This window comes from Diuraphis noxia, unplaced genomic scaffold, assembly GCF_037042655.1.
Source record: "Diuraphis noxia isolate RWA-SAM2 unplaced genomic scaffold, SU_Dnox_SAM2 contig0003, whole genome shotgun sequence".
Lineage (NCBI taxonomy): Eukaryota > Metazoa > Arthropoda > Insecta > Hemiptera > Aphididae > Diuraphis > Diuraphis noxia.
The window spans coordinates 65673430-65688831 of NW_028301713.1; the positions used below are offsets into that span (position 1 = coordinate 65673430).

Here is a 15402-nt window from a genome sequence, read left to right on the forward strand (position 1 = left end):
AATTAGTATTTATATCTTATTCAGATTTATAGTTTATACTATAATCTTGAAATTAATGTAGAACAAATAGATATATTTTTGAAATTGTATTATTTTAAGAGTTAAATTGAAACATAATAAATATGAATAAAAAATATTGTAAATAAGTTTTTTTTAGGTCTTACCAATTTTAAATAATGGTTTTTTTATTTTATAACTTATTATATATTATCATAAAAAATTAAGAGACAAATTTAAATTTTCAGAAAACACTGGATTGAAAAATAATAACAATTATAAAGTTTCAGATTGAATGCTTAATGAAAAGATAATTGATTCTGAATATTTCTTACAAAAATCTCATTTAAAAAAAATCTGTGAAACCTTAAACCAATAAATAATGTACAAAAACACTAAAAAGTGAAGATCGAAATAAAAAGTATTTTTTTTTTTAGTGAAAGCTTTTTGTAAATATTGAATTCATTTTTAAGTTTTGATTTTGCCCGATAATATGTAAATACTAAAATGTTATAATACTATGTCATTATACTCACTTATTTCATTATTAAATTGTATTTTCACTATTCATTGTAATATAAAATTGAAGAATGCTGTTAATGCTGTAAAGAAATGTTTATAATTATAATGATTATTTAAAAAGTACTATATAATAAGTAACCTATAACTAAAGCATAATTTAATTGTCTTGAAAAAATAATTATTGAAATTGATCTAAATCTAGTTTATCTATTTCAAAATTTCTCATATTGTATTAAATAAAATTCAAACTACTAAATTGTTTGAGTTCATGATTGATTCAGATGAAGGTAAATAATATGTGGTATGTATTTGCATTGAGTGACGACTAGTGTACAATGTACATCTTATACACAATTATGGTATTATGTAAAGGTTTTATACGTGGACGCATAGGCGTGTCTACGGGTTATCCCTGTCTTGCACAGGCATGACCTGCAAAATTTGATCCAATTTAGGTAGGTACATTATAAATTGCAGTGGATAATATAAACTTTTTTTTGTAAGTTACTGATTTCGTATTAAGTTTTTTGATTTTCATCATGTGAACTGCGCTTGATAATTTATACTTTTCTTATTACCATTGATAATAGAAATATATTATAAACAAAACAACGGTTAGAATTATAATAATATACATTAATAACATTTTTAGTTATAAAAATAAACATTTGTAAAAAGTATTATTAGTATTAAAGTTATATTTTAAAATGTTAAATAAAATTTCATAATGTTATACCTAGTTATTTTGAGGGTAATATTCTCAAAGCACAATCTAATTTTTTTATTTTGATGGGACGGGGTGCAGTAACTCCTCCCCTAGATATGTCACTGTTGTGCATGATCTGCGGTTGAGATCTGGGCACGCATATGCGTGTACGTTTATTATTGTTTATTCATAGAAATTTAGTAATATGATCCAAACACGCGTGAAATTATAGTTCAGCAATTTAAAATGAAATTGAATTTGGATAGTTTATCAATAAAAAAAAAAAAAAAAATGATAAGAAACAAATACTATACATAATTGATTATTATGTGAGACTTATTCAATTAAAAAGTAAAATGTATTGAGAAAATATGGGAGACTATCTACAAATAAATATTGTATAGTATATATTTATTAAACATTAAATATATCGTTACTAAGGTTTCATTTTGAAAGTGCTATCGATGCAAAATAAAATGTTTAATAAATATCAACATTTTATATAACGGTTATGAAAAAGGTAATCATTTCTAAGAAAAAATACTTACCTATTTGGTTATTTGGGCTTAACTATTATAAATGTTTGTACAAACACAATTTTTGTGCATGTTAAATTTTTACTTGGTTATATCATGCAGTTATTGAGTTATACAATTTTTAAAATATATAGTCCAAGGTGAACGAAGTAAATATAGTTATAGAGTTATGTTGGATCCATCTTATAGAATGTTTGTTATCACTTATAAATTAATTCAATGGAATTGACCAATTATTGTCTAAAACTACGACTTAACGAAATACAAATTATTTGTCATAACTTTTTGACTGCATATTTTGTAGGATGATAAATATTATATTAGTTATTTTTATGAATATTTTAAAATGAACATTTTAAATTATGCTTAAAATTATTCACAAGATGTTACGACCAAACGATTTGACATTTAATAAAATAATAAGATAGGTACAATATTATGGAATTTCATAAAATATGCATAAGTATTATACTTGGTTGTTTGATATTAAGAAAATTTAATGCATAATATACAGTATATGTACACGTACGTATTATACATTATTTTAAATTTTTAAGTAGGTATATATAATGTATCTTATTAAATTTTGTAAATATTTTAGTATGTTACAATGAAAAGAAATCTGGTAAGTGGGTGACACTCTGCTGTATAATAATAGGTTACAAGTGGGCCATTGTAATGGATGGTGTTAAATTTGAATATTTGATGATTTAATATTATATATTTTATTATAGCCTAGAATATTTTATAATATTATTTTTATACTATTTGTTATTATTAATGCGGAAGGCAAAATCCTGCATCCTACTTATATAATATGCATATTACCATATTCGTATATCATTATATACTTTAGAGGTTTCAAGAATCCACTAATATTTTTATTAGAACAATGTGACTAAAATCGTTATTATTGGTTATTTAATATAATGTTTTGTAATTTTGACAAAATTTGAACTTAAAATTAAAATACGAAAAAAAAATTGTGTTTATATATTATTTTTTAGATTTTTGGTTACAGAATCTATCACTTATGTTGGACCTTAATTTAAAATTTTAATCCTTAAGTATAAAATATAAAAATTTTATAATTTTTTAACTACTAAATAATTTGTATATTTTCAAGTTAGTAAATTTTTATAAAAAAATATCATAGGTACCTATGTATTTTCTATAAATTTAAACTGTTATTTTAAAAACATATCAGGAGACTTGAATTCAATACTCAAATTTTTTTGACTTAATTAATAACAAATAAATTATAAATTATAAATTTTATAATACTATACTTATTTATGGACAGATATAGAGAAAAAAAATTAAAATTTAAAATCGCCATAAACAGCTAAAAACGAGTCAAAATCTTTTGAAAATTTTATCATGAATAGAAAATAATAAAATAAACATATGATGGAAATTTGGAGTATCTACGGTTATTCGATTTTGAATTACAACAAAATAACTATTAAGGAAATCATGGAAAATCGAGTGAATATCCAATCTCGAACTTTAAATGCTCATAATATAATTTAGTTTGATTTTCCACGATAATTTTTTTTAGGTATTATTTTTACTTTTTTTTAAAAAAAATTATGAAATTAAGATAATAAATATTTATTTACCGATTATTTTTTGTACCTTTATAAAATGTCTTTATTTAAGAATAATTATTTACCAAAAAAAAAAAAATGAACTGATCAACTTAAATTTAATCTGATTTAACTTGAGTGGTAGTGTTTTCTCTAATTTTCAACTGATGATAAACCTATACTTATGATTATTTTTTTTTTTAAACATTTCAATTTTAATGTAATACGATTATTATCACACGTCAATATGAATAGGCATAATAGAAGCAACAGGGTTGTGGATTTACATTGTTTGAATATTGATAATAAATCATATCATTAACATTTATATAATATCTTTATGTTTAATATTAAACAATATAAAAATTCAAACATTATTTTATTTTATTTTGGAATTTTAAATTAATTTGTACAGTAAAATTAAAATTTCTTTAGGAAGTTGATATTTATATTTTATTAAAATGATTGTTGTAAATTCTAATGCTTTTTCTATCTGTTATCAGCCGTGGTATGTGGTGTTAATTTAATTTTTCTTCATATTTTTGGATTTTCTTTATCAATTACATAATTTATGTTATTACATTTTCTTTGATATGCCCCTCACGACATAAAATAATTTTCAGTGTTGTCGGACCATTGCCAATTTAAGTTAAATTTAAATTTATGAATCTAATCGATTCTATTAATAACTAATAATGTATAATCATAATAATATAATCGTTGTGTATTGATGGTTTATAGATAAATATTGAACGTAGTCTTTAAATTTTTTTTTTTGAACTAAACTAATAAGTATATGTTATTTATTCGACTATTAGTGAAGATAAAAAAAATAAAGTTTTTTATTTTTAATTTTAATACACTTTTGATGAGATTTTTGCACCACAATTTTCAAGAAGTTCTGGTTATTATTGGTTGCGTTCACTTATTTGAACGGACTTAATTTTAAATTATACGAAAAAAGAAAATGATGTTCTACTCCTCTGATTTAATCTTATAACCCACACCTGGAGTGTCATCAGAGGGTGGCTTTCCCGCCATATCTTCTGGCTGTAACCTTCATTTTATATATCACTTAAGCTAATTATACAATTTTATAAAAAAAAAGAGTACAAAAAAAAATATATATACAGTTCAAGCATTTGAAAAATACTATTTTACTTAATTTACAGGACTATACTGTATCACAGTTAACCAAAATAAAGAATTATGATTGTTGAAAATATTTTTCACAAGAACATATTTAAAATTAAATCTTTAGTTATATGTATCTATTTGATATATTTGATACCTATATATAATAAAAAAAAAAAAAAAAAATGAAAAATATTGAGTTGTTTTGAAATTTATATCTCGAGGTTAAAAAAAATAATCCATCACGTTTCAGTTGGATTTTTTATCGGTTTGTCTATTGTTTTATTTTTTTTTTATATACTAAACACGTGGTGGATTTAATTTTGATGAACGATTTTACAAGTGGGATTTACGTCTTCATTTGACGTGACTGCGCATACAATGTTATAAAGTGGATGTGGACGGAAAACACAAAAACAAAAGGCCTCGTTTATAACAGTATAATGCATACACTCAAAAACAAACGATTACTCTCTATCTCTAAATTATTTACGTAGCGAAATTTATTTATTATTATATTAATTTTATAATCTTTATTGTATAATGTGCATATTATTGTCCCTTGTAGATATTTTGCTATACTATAACGAACTTAATTAGATTTATTATATTTTCTTGAATGGAAATTTAAAAATAATATATCTTAAAATCATATTATTTTATTTTACATATAAATCAGGCGTTGATTGGTAAGAAATTTGAGTAATTGTAGTGTCAATACATTCATTACAATGACTTTACATTTTTAATTCAGTATGTAAATTAATCGTGTGTTAGTACGTACAACGCATGCATTCTTAAAATGAATTATTTAATTGTTCGTTTACCTATATGCTATAAAATAACAATGTATTCCACGGACCACAATTTACTTCAATTATGGAACTCACTATTATAGATATAATCTTAGCTCATAATACAGGGTGTGACAGGAGGACCCAAAGAATGAAATTACTTTTGTTCTAATCAATATTTAAAAAAAAAATATTTTTATATTATAATACTGGAAATAAAAATCGTATTTGATTTAAACTATTTCCGGAAAAAATCAAAATAGACAATTTATAAATCTGATTATAAAGATAACTTTGAGGACAAAAACATTTATCTAAGCTATGTAATTGATTTTTCAGAATTTTTTAAATATTTTTTTAAGCAAATTTGGTTGTTATAATTTTTTTTTAAATATGTTTTTCCTTTACATGGGTATATTTCTTAAATTATTTATAGACCTTATAGAATTTTCACAGTTTTTTTCATACGTTTAATTAGTATCATTTTGTTTGTGTTAGGTCTTCCTGATACTTCCTGTATATTTACAAAACAAAACAATTTAATTTATGAAATATTGGTGTTCAGTTATTAATCTATCTCTAAACGTCGTCAATTGTTATACCACTGTACATCGAATCCCAAATAATATAGTTAATGAGTAATGACAAAATCTAATAATACAATGCGTCAAGTTCGCTAGGGCCCGTCGTAATACACACACAATATATATTATATTGACGACTTTAAAATCTGAGACCGACGGTGAAATTGTTTAATAATATAACGTTTTGAGTTCAATTTACCGTATAAAACAGTATTGATGAAAATATAATATATTAAATAATAGTATGTTTGAATTATTTGTAAATTGTAATACATCATGGTAAGTGATCAGAAATTATCGAAACAAATCTTACTATTATACTTTATACCTATTACCTATAATAAGCTCGACCTCACTATAATGTTATACAGTCATTCGCTCAATATAATATATTTCATAATATTGAATAATAATAATACATTTTATAGAACTTATTAGAACTATGTATGCATGATACCTGTTAAGTATAGCTACATATGCCTACGAGGCTGCAATAATTGCATACACATACATACACATGTCTCTTTCGTCTGCAGGGTCCACACCCCACTTGTACACGTTTGACTGTTGTACAAATATATACACTCTTTCAGAAGGGTGGCCACGTTGGAGGAGTTTAATACAGTGTTTGTACAGGCCAAAATAGGGGACAACATAGAAAGAGATCTGGTCAACGTATATAATCTGTTCCTGCAATGTGTATCATATTATATAGCCACCAGATAAATATTGAGGCGGCTGATATGGTATTGTACAAAAATGTCCGAGGAAAATATCCGAAACCGAGAATGTCCGAAGTTAAAATGTCCCAAACCAAGAATGTCCATGGAAATATTTTCCAAAATCGAAAAATTGATTGATCGTTATATAATAAAATAGGAACACCCTGTATCGCAATATATAGTAATCCATTTCAAAAAAAACACCCTGTATGGCTGTGTATTTTCTATACTATGACTGTGAATACCTGAAGATATTTTATAACTACCTACCTACCTAATTTGTGATTAACATGTAACGGTTATTACGATAAGATTATCGAGACAATTTTGTTACAACGTATTATACGTAGGTAACACCTAATTAATACATTTTTTTTTTATATTATTATAGTCAGTGTTGTAAATGTGATGCATTTAGTTCTACTATTATGTAGGTATACTGTATATATTATATTTAACCTGTACATACTTTATCCTATTTTTGATTAAAATTAAAAAAAGTATGTGAGGAGTACAACAATAATGAAAAAAGTATTGAAAACTTTTTAAAATGTTTAACATTGACGTTTATAAATTTTAATTAGGTAATATTTGTGTAAATTATATTTATTTTTTTTTTTGACAATTTTACCATGGACATTTTTGTTTGTGGACAATTTTACCATGGACATTTTTGTTTTTGGACAATTTTACAACGGACATTTTTTCCTCGGAAATTTTTACTTAGATTCGGCTGATATATAGCATACATTTTCATAATAATATAAGGGTTATAATATATTTTTTCTCTTTATAAATTTATACATAAGCTGTATCTGCCACACAAGAGTATGCGCTAAGTTAACAATTAAGTAAAAAAATTGATTGAAAAGGTCACCCACTGACTACACTTTCGTCTTTTAATAATTTATTTTTCACATATTATTATTATTATCTTTCTTTCTTGAATTAAGTGTTAAGTAAGTCTCTGCACCATTTTCGCTTAATTAATATAATATAAATACCGTAGATCATTTTTTAATTAGTTGGCAGTAATTTTTTTTAGAAAACTTGTGTTTTTGAAAACATTTTTTTTATGATTATAATTTTAAAATTTTTTACTATTTAACATAAAAGCATACCTATTCTGAACTATATTCCGTATTCGCCATAGTTAGGGTGGACTTAAGACTCATTTTATTCTATATTTTTTGAATTGTAACAAAGTTAATAATTGTAAACTTAGTGGAGCTTAATTGTTAGACAAAAGCTAGCCTAAAAGTTAAAATAAAAAAATGTCTTAAATATTATAATTTTTAAATACAAATTATTTCACTGATCATATGATTGATAAAACAATCACTTAATGGTACGATATGGTACAAGTGCAAACTGCAGCGCCGTTTCGCTGCTGAATGCTCTGCGCCCGACTTTAATGACGTTGGCTTCCCAACATATTTTTATACATGGTGTTCTATAATAACGCAAGACACTAAACGATTTTTAAATACGTTAATATAATCACCGTACATAGACTGCATAATATATAGCCACTGATGATTGGCCATCCTCGTATGTAAACGATAATATTATAGAAGGTAATAATAAAAAGTGATGATAATATAAACATATAATGAATATGAATTTAGTTAGTTACGAATATGTCATTTTATCTGGAAGTGTTTAAAATAGTAATTACTTTCATTTTTAACTATAAAATAATATACAGGCAACCGTTTGTAACTTAAAACTAAATTATCATTAGTATTTTACGAAAGAACTGTTAAAACAGACCCATTATTTATTCGTCATAATTATTAGAATCTGAGATATCTTACAAGTTCATTATCAAAATAAAATAAATTATAAAAACAAAAAAATTATATCCTATTTTATTTATTAATAGCTTTTTATCCGTATGATATTAAATTGTTTTAATATTTTTTTAATCGATTTTGAGTTTTCAACATTGTTTCAAATGAAAGGTAATATTTGGTATATTAATCGTACATAGGATGATTAACAATTATTTATTGCTTTTCATTTTGCTTAGGAGTTTAAAAATGCGAAGTGTGAGTTATAGCGAAATATCCTGCCAAGTCATTTGGCCCGCACTATGCTTCTCAGTTTAGAAGTTTGGATTTCCAGGTGAAACGCTATCCCTTTGGAGTGTAAAATTCTTAACTTGGCAACATTCCAATGAACCGGGGTAACTAAGCCGACTGCTTAAAGAGTACCGAAGATTCGAAACAAACTCTAGTTGGTTGTATATTGATTGAAAATAGGAATTTAAGTAAAAAATAAGAAAACGATTTTTTTTCTGATTGTAGAAAAAAAAAGGAAAAAGCAGACAGGATTCTACCATACTGGGTTAGGTTACGGTTACGGTGTTGGACATATTCACTCAGATTCACTTTCGACCTGGGTTAGGCAATATTGGTGAGTTGTGATATTCAATTTGAAAATAATATAATTATGTTCAAAACATTTTCAAAACGATTCTAAAAAAAGCTAAGTTTAAATATCGTATATTGAAATGTATTATAAATATAGCTGCCCTATTTCCACTTACCATTTGGATTTAATTTCCAATATTTAACGTCACTATAGGTAGATATTCAACTTTTTCAAAACAATAAATTAACTACTGAGAAATATAATGAATTTGATGATGTTTTTAAATATCATTGTAAGACCAATAACATTCTGAGTGAACAACGAAAGTAATAAAGAAATCGAAATTACTACAAAAGTTTAACAATACAAGAAAACAATTTAATTGGGAAACATGTTGTAATGACTACTATTCATTTTTCAAATAATTCATTTAAAAAAAACTAACTTTATGGATTAATAATGTTTCATTTTACCAAATCTTACGTGTAATAATAATAGTTATAATAACAAACACAAATAATTAAAAATAAAAAGATAATAATACTTGACAAAGATGTATTCACATGTACTTATAATATTGATCATCTGATTTAACATCTATTAAGAAATTGTATGTACTTAATTATTAATACATTACGACTACGAGGTTAGAGTTTCGATGATAATCAATTTTGATATATATTGTTTGTTTCTTACTCAGTTGGACATTTGTTATTTATTTTCATACTATCTATCCTGTCTTGTTTGGTAAAAAAAATTTTGGTTTCTTTTAAGTTTAGTCAATTTTTTTAATTGGACTCATCTGACTATATATTTATTTAATTTAATATTTTAAAGAAGTCCGATTAGTTATTTGAAAAAGTTTGTTAGTCTACCTAATTTATTTTTAGTTTGGCTGTCAGAAAAGTTTAAATTTGTATTCTTAACTTATTTAAGTATAATATCAATATGAAAATATTAAGTTAATTTTACTTTTGTCTGGGGTAAAATATTAATATTTTATAAAGTGTTATCATTATACAGTTTGAAAATTGTTTAAAAAATCAACACTTAATTTTAAAATGTCTATACTATCTAAATAATTCAAACACACAATAGTATATGATTTACAATACACGCAGTCTTAGACCTATGTATGTCCAATGGTGGTCCATGAATTTACGAGTTTTCAACAATATTGTGTAAAAAGTATAAAATGATTCACTAATTTTCATTTATAAATTGCAAAATAATTATATTTATTTGATTGATGTTATAAAATTGCTAAAATATCAAAAGTAAAAAAAATATGTAAAAATTATGTTTATGATATATACAATTATTATTTGTGATGAAATTAATAAATTGAATTAAAATAATTTGTTATTTCTTAAAATTATAATATACATTAAACATATTAATTATATGAAAATCATTTTTCGAAGTTCAAATACAGTGTTTCTCTTAAGTTCTAGTATTTAAGTAATTTTGTATTCAAATAGTTTCAAATAGTTCATCTACAAAATCATTGAATTAAAGAAAATATGACTTTCGGTTCAAAAACCTTTTGCATAATGTAATGTTAGTATTATGTAAAGAGGTTTCCATAAAATTGGTGCACGTTCTATACATAAAATATAAAAATGGTTACTACAACAAGCCAACAAGGGTTCTTAATGGATGGGGACAAACTAAAGTATCTACCTAATGTAAACACATAAGTAACTGAATACTTAAAACCATAGTGAGAAAATGCTTACATATTATAAGTTTAACTCGATGTCTAATGTCAATTATGAAGGGATGAGTTTATTGTATTACAATGTAAAAATATAGTCAACAACGTATGGGAAATACAAAAAATGTAATTATATAACACAAATATTTGCCAGCCTGTACTGTGATATATATTATGGTTGATTGTAATTTACAATAGATTTTGTTGCTGATGTCATAAATTATTACTTTTAAAATAAATTATTAACATTTTTAATCTGCAACTGATCTATTTGGCATACATTTGTGAATTGTGTAATATTATTGAAATAACAGTAAATGTTTGGTAATATGTTTGCGGTAGAAAACGATATTCAACAAAAATTAATGAATATTACTACGACATGAATAATCTAAATAGTATTGTTCAAAAATAGTTTTGTCTGAATTAATTTTATGCGATTTTCATCCTTAACTCGTAATCAAATATGCATTTCATTGGGTGATGGTTTTGATTTGTGTATTTTTATACCTATATATGTATTACCTATATCTTTTTAAATATTTGTAAGTATAAGGTTTAAATTGTATTATTATGATAGTAATATTTTCTGTACGTATTCTAACAATAGGAAATAAACCTTTAATATTCGTTTATTTTATTATAATAATAAAATAAACTGAAACAGTTGTAAGATAAACAGAATAATGCATAACCAACTTTAATATAAATTTAACATTTTTACTTAGATCTGTTTCTTATAACTATTAAATAGTGATATTCGTCATCAGTAGGTAATTAAATATGAAACAAATTATAATTTTATAAATTTAATTAATGAAAGTTAGAGTACATCAAAAGCATATCGGAGTAAAGAGATTAAAGCCTTTAGTGAAGTTAATCTTTATAAACCATATTATTATTAGTATCCGGGTATCAAAATAGTTAATAAGGCACAGTGACTAATATACTTTATCAAAAGAAACCATTTATCACTGATAAACTAAGTCATTTGGTAGAATATGAAGAAAACTTGTACCTAACTCCTGAATCCATAAGACATTTACGGAAGTTTAATCCTTTCAAGTAGACGTAATAATTTTATTTTTTGTTCCCAGTTTTATACGTTTTGTGGAGCTTTCATTTTAAAATATTGTCTCATAATATTAAGAATATTAAAAATCTGATGAATAATAACTTATAAGTAAATAGGTACCTAATACAAATTAAGTAAGCTGAAATCAAAATATTTTCATAGTGTATTCATTAAGTGGTATTTAAAGTTATTGCAATAGTTATGAACAAAATATATAATTGAGACTTTTTTTTCAAATTGAAACGACAAATATTTCAAGTGATTGATTCATACTCAAATAACCTCTGTGGACCTGATATACCAGATTATATGTAAGCATACAATTTTTACAAATGATAATTTATAATTATTTAGAATAGTATTTTTACATATTCTGTGGATATTGAGCACACATATTTTTTATATGATTATATTTGATTATTGGTTTTTAAAACGATTTTACTGACAACAATTATAATTTATATTACATAACTAATTAAATAACTTGAGTAGTATGTCAAGTAAAATTTTGTAGTAATCAGTACTCGCAGAATTGGGGGAAAACGTAAGTGAGTAACCCTTTTAGTTTATTTCGTAAGTCAAAACGGAGGTAGCTTGTATTTTAATTAAGTCGGGAAAGTCGATGTGGCTTGCGTCTTCGTATCCATTTGAACATTAATATATTATTTTTTAATTTCTTGATAAAACTTCTAATAATTTTTGTTGTTCTTTTACTCAATAAAAACCAAGGTAATATTATTTGAAATGGCATTATATTGATGACAACAACTAATAAGTTATAATGAGCTATCCTGCCATCGATTTTGGTAGTCAAAACTATTAACATAATCGCCGGTAATGTTTTGCCTTGATTTTGAAACATTTGTACTTTATTGTTATTATTTCATTTTTGTTTGCAAAATGCATCTGAACTTTATATTACTAATTAGAAATAATTTATGATACAGCGTTATTAGTTCGTTTCAATAATAAAAGTTAGGTTTTTTTGTATTTAATATAATTTGAAGAATGCCCCTTCGATCCGAACTCAGCAGGTTACAAGTAACCTATACACGTAGGGTTCCTTCATTCAAAATTCAAATGTTCCCTTTACTAATGGTAGGAAAAGGGGGGGCTTGTTACAAAATGAGCTTCTTTAATTCACGTTGCTATGGTTTTTTGTTTTTTTCACAGCTCAAAGGTTTCAAATATGACTCTGAATTAAAACTTTGCAGACTAACGGTTTCGGCTTTTGTCTAGAGTGTATACCGAGGTAATTAAACTATACTACACTGTTATGCGATGCATGCAAGCGAATAACATATTTTTTTATTTGCTATTGCGGTCTCCCGCCTCGGTGTACCTATTACGTCCTACGAGAATCGAATAATCTTGTATTATCGTCCATAACTGCAGCAAAAAAACGCTGAACGTTTTTATGATGTGTAGGTACCGTAGCTACGTGTGAATATTGATTTATGTACCCATGAGGTTGGAGATCCGAGGCTCAGCCCCTTATATTATTATGTCCACATAGTTCATCCCTTGATCAGAAAAAAATTAATAAAATAGGACATACTATTTAATATTTTCCTATACTTGCGTTGTTGTGATAAAACGTGAGCATGTGTCGATTTTCACGAAAAAAGGAACACACATTTTTGGAATAGTGCAGAATTGTGGGTTATCGATGTCTGATGTATATAAATAAATTCAAACTTAAAAAAAATAATTAGACCACTTCAGGAAAAATTAATTCGACCGTCGGCTGTTAAGTTGAATAATTTACAATTTAGAATGCGTTATGCGTGTGAAAGGGTATATTGCTTAAGTCATGAAATCACGTGGTGATGAAAAAGAAAATGAGGTCACTCGGGGCTGGAATCGGGCCAGATACCGTTGTCAAAAACCTCTCGCTGTGACAGACTTCCTATTAATTAACACGTTATAGGTATTATGACATATATAGAGGCATTAGATGATCTATGTGGTGATTACCCTGGTTCCGGATGTGATGACTAGAACGATAATTCTACAGACAATAGACACAAAAACGTAATTTTAATGTTATGCTCTTATCATAGAGTTGACGATGTAAACAAATGAAACATTGATTAGCGATGAAGAGTTATAATTGAGTTATCATCACAAATCGTTTATTTATCGTCCGTTTATTTTTCAATGACGAACTGTTTTGAGTTCCCACTAAAAATAATTTGTTTATTTTATTTTAATAATTGTTAAATTCTAACATAGCTTAATCAATTTGGTTTATTTATTGCAAAAAATAAAATAAAATAATAATGGTTTGAAAATTTCTAAGATTTCTCAAGGATTTTCAATTTTTTATATAGCACATAAAATGAATTACTTATAATACTATTTGTTTAAAACAAAACTATTTCATTACAAATATTGTACGTATACTTCAATTAAACCATTTAAACCTTGTTATTGTTTAATTGTAATGTTTAAGTTTTATTTCTACATTTAGTAGTTACCCTTAGTAAATAATTTGAATTTTATTCAAATTCACAATAGACAAATAATTTCAATGTAAATTATTTATTGATCTTTGTTAAATATAATCCCACGCAATTATTTATAAATCAGAAATCTAATCTAAGACGATTAAAACTTTCTCGTAAATGACTGAAATTGTTTAATCTTAATTTAATATTGTTTAATTCTAATAATGTTAGTGATAAATATTAAATATTATAAAAGTTGATTCATTTTAACACAAAACAGTCATTATTTCAGTAAAACTTACATTTTGAAAAATATTTCTTTTAAATCATTTTAAGTTGTTAAAAATTTATCTTAAAATTTGTCTACAAATGCATGTATATTGTATATATATTTACTATTTTTTACTGTCATTATTTTTTAAATGTTCGTATAACAAAATATATACTGACGTTGAGTAGGCAAGTGCATAAGTGTATAATGTTTAAAAATATTATATATTGTATTAAATAATATACAAATGCCAAAAACCATAGCACACCACTCACTTACTTACTCACTGATCACTATACATATCAAAAACTAAAAAACATATGAACTTGAAATTTGGATTCCTCTAATGATCTTAAATCTAGATGTGCAATAAGAGAGGATTTTTGATATTGGCATTATCCTTAAAGATCACGCTTTAAAAACATTAAAAAGTAAAATATATTTTGGCCATTTTGATTTTTTTATTATACTTAAGCTAGGGCAAGCATATGAAATAATCTATTTTTTTTTATCCTGGGATTTAAAAGCCACGTCAGTTATTTATAACAGTCAAGACTTGAAAGTCTTGTAAGTCATTTACGTATTTTTTTTACATACAAACAATGTAAACAACAATAGCAACAGTTAAAATAATTTTTTATTTCATTTAAATATTTTATTAAATAGCATAAAATTTAAACATTTTTTTCTAAAGTTAATGTATAGGTATTGCAAAAACTATTACTATTCGTCAATAGCGTACTAAATTCTATGTATAAAAGTATAATGTAGTATAAAAAGTATAAGACAAGAAGAGAATGATGTAAATTGGATAAATTAGAATGTACAAAATTACCACTTAGTGTACCTATTTGCAGAATTGTATAATAATATACAATAATATAATAATAAAACATATATACCTTCGTTTTAATAAAAAAAAAAAAATA

General features: G+C 24.7%; 1 protein-coding gene across 1 annotated transcript in view; it reads left to right on the forward strand.

Moving 5' to 3' along the window:
* The window catches only part of LOC107165696 (uncharacterized), a 209850-nt gene that overhangs the window by 5721 nt on the left and 188727 nt on the right, over nucleotides 1-15402 (forward strand). The window lies entirely within an intron of this gene.